Here is a 6,922-nt window from a genome sequence, read left to right as displayed (position 1 = left end):
GGTCGGAGGGTCAGTGCTGAGGGAGTGGCCACTGGTCGGAGGGTCAGTGGTGAGGGAGCGCCGCACTGTCGGAGGGTCAGTGGTGAGTGAGCGCCGCACTGTCGGAGGGTCAGTAATGAGTGAGGGCATGCATCATCGCTCTCATTAGCTTTGATATTAGTGTTTCTTCCTTTGGACAGGAGTGAAACAAAATATTGAGTTTGTGCCAGTGCAGGTGGGAGGTTCACAGTGGTGTTGGATTCAGTGGTCACCTGGAAGGTGGTAAGGACCAGCTGGAGCTGCTGACACTGGGGTTAGATTGTGGCGTCTGTGTGTGACACAGTCTGCTCCAGGGACCCAGCTCCAGCAGCAGAGCTCTCACTGCTCTCTGCCACCACCCAGTGGTTAGTGTGTGCTTTACCGTGAGACAAGGGGCCTCCTCTCCCCCTGACCCACACTGGCTGGACACTGGGCCATATCTGCAACTGAACCTGACCTCCAACTGGAGAGAGCAACACTGTGTGCACAAGGCTCCTCCGTTCAATGGATCCAACAGGATGGGGGACTCCAAAACTGCAGGGCACAGGTTTACAGTGAGAGGGGAAAGATTTAAAAGGGACCTAAGGGGCAACTTTTTCACGCAGAGGGTGGTGCGTGTATGGAATGAGCTGCCAGAAGTGGTGGCGGCTGCTACAACAACAATGTATAAAAGGCACCTGGATAGGAATGCGATTAGGGAAGATTGAGAGGGATTTTTAGAGGGATGAGCTTGTCCCGCAGCCAAGTGGGACTTGGTTAGCTTGGGAAACTTGTTCAGCACGGACATAGAGTCATAGAGATGTACAGCATGGAAACAGACCCTTCAGTCCAACCCGTCCATGCCGACCAGATATCCCAACCCAAACTCGTCCCACCTGCCAGCATTCGGCTCACATCCCTCCAAACCCTTCCTATTCATATCCCCATCCAAATGCCTCTTAAATGTTGCGATTGTACCAGCCTCCATCACATCCTCTGGCAGCTCATTCCATACACGTACCACCCTCTGTGTGAAAAAGTTGCCCCTTAGGTCTCTTTTATATCTTTCCCCTCTCACCCTAAATCTATGCCCCCTCTAGTTCTGGACTCCCCGGCCCCAGGGTCCATTTCCACATTCTGTGGCCGAAAGGTGCTTTCCCAATCCAAATTGTTGTTGAGAGTGCTAGGCGTTAAAGAGGGGAGCGCAGGGCAGCCTGTAGCTCCCTCCACTGGCTCTTTGGGCGTAAGCGGCCTCTTCACCGGTGGCTGTGCCCATTATGAACGCCCCCACCCCTCTCCGTCTCTCAGGACAGTCCTGTGGTCTCACCCTCCCTGTGTCCAGGTGTTTCTCATGTCCCAAACACCCAGCATACAGCAGCGTGACTCCCACCCACACGGTGCACTGCAGACTCTCAGCCAGGCACCTCCATCAGCACCTGGGTCCAACCTGCCATCTGTCCGAGAGGCCGGGGACCGTCTTGACTTATTCATTGATGCACGAGCCACGGGTCATCCCTCAGGCTAGGCCGTCGCTCGTTTCCCGTCGCCAACTCCCCGCGTAAAAGCCCTTCCTGAAGCAGCAGCTTCTCCAGAAACACGATGAAGGGCTTATGCCCGAAACATCGACTCTCCTGCTCCTCGGACGCTGTGTTTTTCCAGCGCCTCGCTTTTAAACCACAAAATAAAGAACAGCCAGTTTCAGCCACAGGCCGTGTAAACCAGACCGGGTTCGGATATCAGAGCTGTGAACTGGAGGAGGCCATTCAGCCCCTCAGACGTGCTCCCCCGCTATACGCGATCATGGTTAATTCCAGACACAGGGAGAATGTGCAAACTCCACACAGTCAGTCGCCTGAGGCGGGATTTGAAGCCAGAGACCTGGGTTCAATTCCCGCCTCAGGCGACTGACTGTGTGGAGTTTGCAAATGTGCAGGTTAGGTGAATTGTACACGCTAAATTGCCCGTAGTGTTAAGTGAAGGGGTAAATGTAGGGGAATGAGTCTGGGTGGGTTGCGCTTCAGCGGGTCGGTGTGGACTTATCGGGCCGAAGGGCCTGTTTCCACACTGTAGGGAACCTAATCTAATCTAATCTGTGCCTCAACTCCTGCATGCTCCCCGTAACCCTTCAGCCTGTTACTCAGTAAAAACTCCTCCTTAAGTGTATTCACTTGTCCCAGCATCCACCACAGTCTGCGGGAGTGAATTCCACAGACTCGCGACGTTTTGAGAGAGGTCGTTTCTCCTCATCCCTCTTTTAAAAGTGCTGCCCTTAAGCCTAAACCTCTGCCCACTTGTTCTAGATTGGCCCACTGAGGGAATGTCAGGTAAACACTGACCCATACTAAACATGGACAGTTTTCCACCCCGGTCTTCCCTCACACTCCTGACTTGTGCCTGATCGATGGTGGATAGACACTGGGGAGTCAGGGGGTGGGCTACTCGCTGCAGGATTCCCAGCCTCTGACCTGCTCTTGTAGCCACTGGGTTTAAGTGCCAAGTCTAGTGGAGATTCTGGTCAATGATAACCCCCAGGACGTTGATAAGGGTTTCTGGATGGTAACACCATCGAATGTCATGGGGTGATGGGAGATCTTTTCTCATTGGAGAAGGTCATTGCCTGGCATTTGTGTTTTACAAATGTTACTTGTCACTTGTCAGCCCAAGTCTGAGTCTTGTTCAGGTCTTGTTGCATTTGAATATGGACTGCTTCAGTATTTGAGGAGATGTGAATGGTGCTGAACATCAGCGAACATCCCCACCTTATGATGGAGGGAAGGTCATTGATGAAGCAGCTGAAGATGGTTGGGCCTAGGATACTACCCTGAGGAACTCCTACAGAGATGTCCTGGAGCTGAGATGACTGACCTCCAACATCCATATCTTCCTCTGTGCCAAGTATGACTCCAACCAGCCAGAGAGTTTGCCCCCGATACACATTGATTCCAATTAAAGACTTAAAGAACTGCAGATGCTGTAAATCAGAAACAGAGGTTGCTGGAAAAGCTCAGCAGGTCTGGCAGCATCTGTGAAGAGAAATCAGAGTTAACGTTTTGGGTCCTCAGAACCCATTGGTTGCCAGGACACCTTGATGCCCCACACAGTCAACTGACTCGGGTGTTGAAAATTGTGTGGGACGTAGACAGGATAGTTGGAGAGAAGCCTCTCCCCTTCGTAGAGGGGTCCAACAGCAGGAGGTTTGGTGGAGATTTGAAGGAACATCTCCCCCAGAGAGTTGTGGTACCTGGCATTCACTGACTTTTAAGACTTTTAAGGAGTGTTTAGTTGAGTGCTTGAAATGCTATTAAATACAAAGTTCTGGGTCAAGTATGGCAACTTGGGATTAAAATAGATGAATGTTTGATGATGGGAGCAGATACTGGATAAAATGTTCTTACCGTACAGTAAAAACTTTCATCTCTCTCTCAAAACATTTTTAAAATTCATTTGTGGGATGTGGGTGTCACTGGCTGGGCCCGGCATTTATTGCCCCATCCCTAGTTGCCTCTTGAGGTGGGGGGAGAGTTGCCTTCTTGAATGGCTGCAGTCCACCTGCTGTGGGTTGACCCCCCCACCCCATCACGATGCCCTCAGACAGGGAATTCTAGGATTTTGACCCAGTGACAGTGAAGGAGCACTAATATCTTTCCAAGTCAGGACAGGTGAATGGCTCAGAGATGAACTTGTACGGGGTGGTGTTCCCATGTATCTGCTGCTCCTAGTCCTTCCAGGTGGAGGTGGCTGTTGGTTTGGAAGGTGCTGTCTGAGGATCTTTGGTGAGTTTCTGCAGTGCACCTTGTAGACGGTGCTCACTGCTGCTGCTGAGCGTAGGTGGTGGGAGGGGATGTTTGTGGATGTGGTGCCAAATAAGTGGGTTGCTTTGCCCTGGATGGTGTTGAGTTTCTTGAGTGTTATTGGGACTGCCCCCATCCAGGGCAAGTGGGGAGTATTCCCTCACACCCCTAACTTGTGCCTTGTTGATGGTGGACAGGATTTGGGGGAGTCAGGAGGTGGGTTACTTGCTGCAGGATTCCCAGCCTCTGGCCTGCTCTTGCAGCCACTGGGTTTATGTGGTGAGCCCAGTTGAGTTTCTGGTCAATGATAACCCCCAGGACGTTGATAGTGGGGGGATTCAGTGATGGTAACATCATTGAATGTCAAGGGATGGTGGTTAGGTTGTCTCTTTGTGGTGATGGTCATTGTCTGGCATTTGTTTAGGGTAAATGTTATTTGCCACTTGTCAGCCCAGGCCTGGATGTTGTCCAGATCTTGCTGCATTTGGACACGGACTGCTTCAGTATCTGAGGAGTTGCGAATGATGCTGAATAATTGTCGTGGCTCAGTGGTTAGCACTGCTGCCTCACAGCACCAGGGTCCCAGGTTCGATACCAGCCTTGGGTGACTGTCTGTGTGGAGTTTGCACATTCTCTCTGCGTGAATTTCCTCCAGGTGCTCCGGTTTCCTCCCACAGTCCAAAGATGTGCAGGTTAGGTGGATTGGTCATGGGAAATTGCCCATAGTGTCAGGTGCATTAGTCAGAGGGCAATGGGTCTGGGTGGGTTACTCTTCGGAGGGTCGGTGCGGACTTGTTGGGCCAAAGGGTCTGTTTCCACACTGTAGGGAATCTAATCTAATCAATCATCAGTGAACATCCCCACCGCTGACCTTATGACAGAGGGAAGGTCATTGATGAAGCAGCTGAATATAGTTCAAACATATTAATGATAAAATTAATGAAGGGGAGAGTGGGATCCATAAAGCACAAGCAGGGAAGGCTGCTCGCTGAAGTAAAGGATATGGCAGAGGTCCTAAATGAATATTTTGCTTCTGTCTTTACCAAGTTAGAAGATGGTGACAATGACCTGGTTGAAAACGCCGGTGCTGAGCAACTGAACTGTACAGAGAGAGAGAGAGATAAAGAAGAGGTACTACTGGGAGCACTGCAGGTAGCGAAGTCTCCAGGCCTAGAGAGGATGCATCCCCAGGTTGCTGAGAGAGTTAAGGGAGTAAATTATGGAGCCGTTGACAGAAATTTCCTCGGCTGATCCGAGTACAGGATTAATCCTCGAAGACTGGAGAACTGTAAATGTGAAACCGCAGTTTAAGAAAGGAACAACGGATAACCCAGGGAACTACAGACCTGTCAGCCTGACATCAATCGTGGGAAAACTGATGGGAGGCCATCAGACAGGAGAAGGTAAATACACACTGAGACCAAAAATGAGTAAAGACTACACACTAAAGGGCAGGTCATGCCTGACAAATTTACTCGAGTTCTTTGACGAGGTTACACACACAGTGGATGAGGGTAATGCTGTGGATATTGTCAATTTGGACTTTCAGAAAGCATTTTATACAGTACATCATGGCAGTCTGGTTAGCAAATTAAAAATTTTTGGTGTTGGTGGGTCCTTGGCAACATTGGCTAAAAGACAGGAAACAGAGAGAGGGTAGCAATAGATAGCCATTGGAGACGAGGTGAAAGTGGTGTCCCCAGGGATTGGGATTGGGGACCCTTGCTTTTTCTGATTTTTATACATGATTTGGAGATGGGTGTTAGGGCAAAAACCTCTAAACTTGCTGATGATACTAAGCTAGGGAGAATAGTGAATTCTCCCTGTGAGCAACTTCAGAGGGACATTGACAAGTTGGCCAAATGGGCAGATGGATTTCAGTGCAACAAAACATGAGGTTATTGTGTTTTGGTAGCTGTAACATGGAGAGACAACACAGGCTCAATGGGACAACTCTGAGGAGAATGCAGGAGCAGAGGGACCTCACGGTTCAAGTGGATGATTCTCTGACGGTGGCCAGGCAAGTTGAAATAGTTGTTAAGAAAGCTTAGAGGATCCTTGGGTTTATAAATAGAGTCATTGGTCTGAGGACATTTGGAAGACTGTGTTCGGTTCTGGTCACCTTATTTAAGGAAGGATGCTTAATGCTTTGGAGAGAATTCAAAGGAGATTTACACAAGAACGAGGGATTTTAGAAACAAGGAAAGATTAGAGAGATTGGGTTTGTTCTCCTGGATGCAGAGAAGATTAAGCAGTGACCTTATTGAGATGCTCAAAATTATGAACAATATTAGCAGGATAAAGAAGGATATTCCGTTCCCCATTAACTGGTATGTCAGTAACTAGGGGACACAATTCCAAGGGTGTCAGTAAGACAGCAAGGAGTGAGATGATGAGAAACTTCTTTACTGAGAGAGTTGTCAGGATTTGGAATGTACTGCCTAGGAGAGTGCTGGAGGCAGATTCCAAAGGAGGGTTCTAAGAGAGCTGGATATATGTCTGAAAGGGATGAATTTAGAGGGATAAGGAGACAGGGCTGGAGGGTGGAAGCACCTGGGAAGCCTGTTCGGGAGTCAGTACAGACTCAAAGTGTTGAATGGCTTCATCCTGCATTGTAGAATCTGATGATTATCTGACCTGGAGCTCAGAGTTTGCCCTCCCCCTGAAGCCCATTGATTGTAGTTCCCCCACTCCCACCACATCACACTCTATCCCTACCACATCCGCCCCTCGGTACAACCCCACTGCTCCACCTAAACTCCATCACCCCAACCTAACACCCACCACTCTCCATCTACCACCCAGCTCCTCCGTGCAACCCCACACCCTTCGACCCTCATCCCTAGTCCCCACCCCCGCCCAAGCTGTATTCACCCAGGAGCAATGTGGGGTGGCTATGTCTGTGCGTGGGGGGCTGAGTGTGTGTCTCTGTGTGGAGGAGGGTGTGTGAGGTGTGGGTGTGTGTGAGGGGGTGGGTGTGTGTCTCTGTGTCTGGGTGTGTATGGGGGAATGGATGTGTGTTGAGGTGTGTCAGGGTGGGTGTGTGTCAGGGTGGGTGTGTCTGTGTGTGTCAGGGTATGGGGTGGGTGTATCTCTGGGTGTCGGGGGTGAGTATGTGGGGGTGGGTGGAGGGT

The 6,922-nt window shown here is 50.2% G+C and overlaps 1 protein-coding gene across 1 annotated transcript in view; it reads left to right on the top strand.

Annotated features, from left to right (window-relative positions):
• Positions 1-4,806: 4,806 nt before the first annotated feature.
• The window catches only part of LOC122546870, a 6,916-nt gene continuing 4,800 nt past the window's right edge, over positions 4,807-6,922 (top strand). Inside the window, exon 1 of the mRNA XM_043685491.1 lies at positions 4,807-5,191. The gene's annotated coding sequence lies outside the window, so the exon portion shown is untranslated. The remainder of the gene's footprint in view (positions 5,192-6,922) is intronic.

The sequence above is a fragment of the Chiloscyllium plagiosum genome, unplaced genomic scaffold, assembly GCF_004010195.1.
Source record: "Chiloscyllium plagiosum isolate BGI_BamShark_2017 unplaced genomic scaffold, ASM401019v2 scaf_6284, whole genome shotgun sequence".
Lineage (NCBI taxonomy): Eukaryota > Metazoa > Chordata > Chondrichthyes > Orectolobiformes > Hemiscylliidae > Chiloscyllium > Chiloscyllium plagiosum.
The sequence above is the reverse complement of the archived record's forward strand: the minus strand, read 5'-3'. Positions and strand labels throughout refer to the sequence as shown.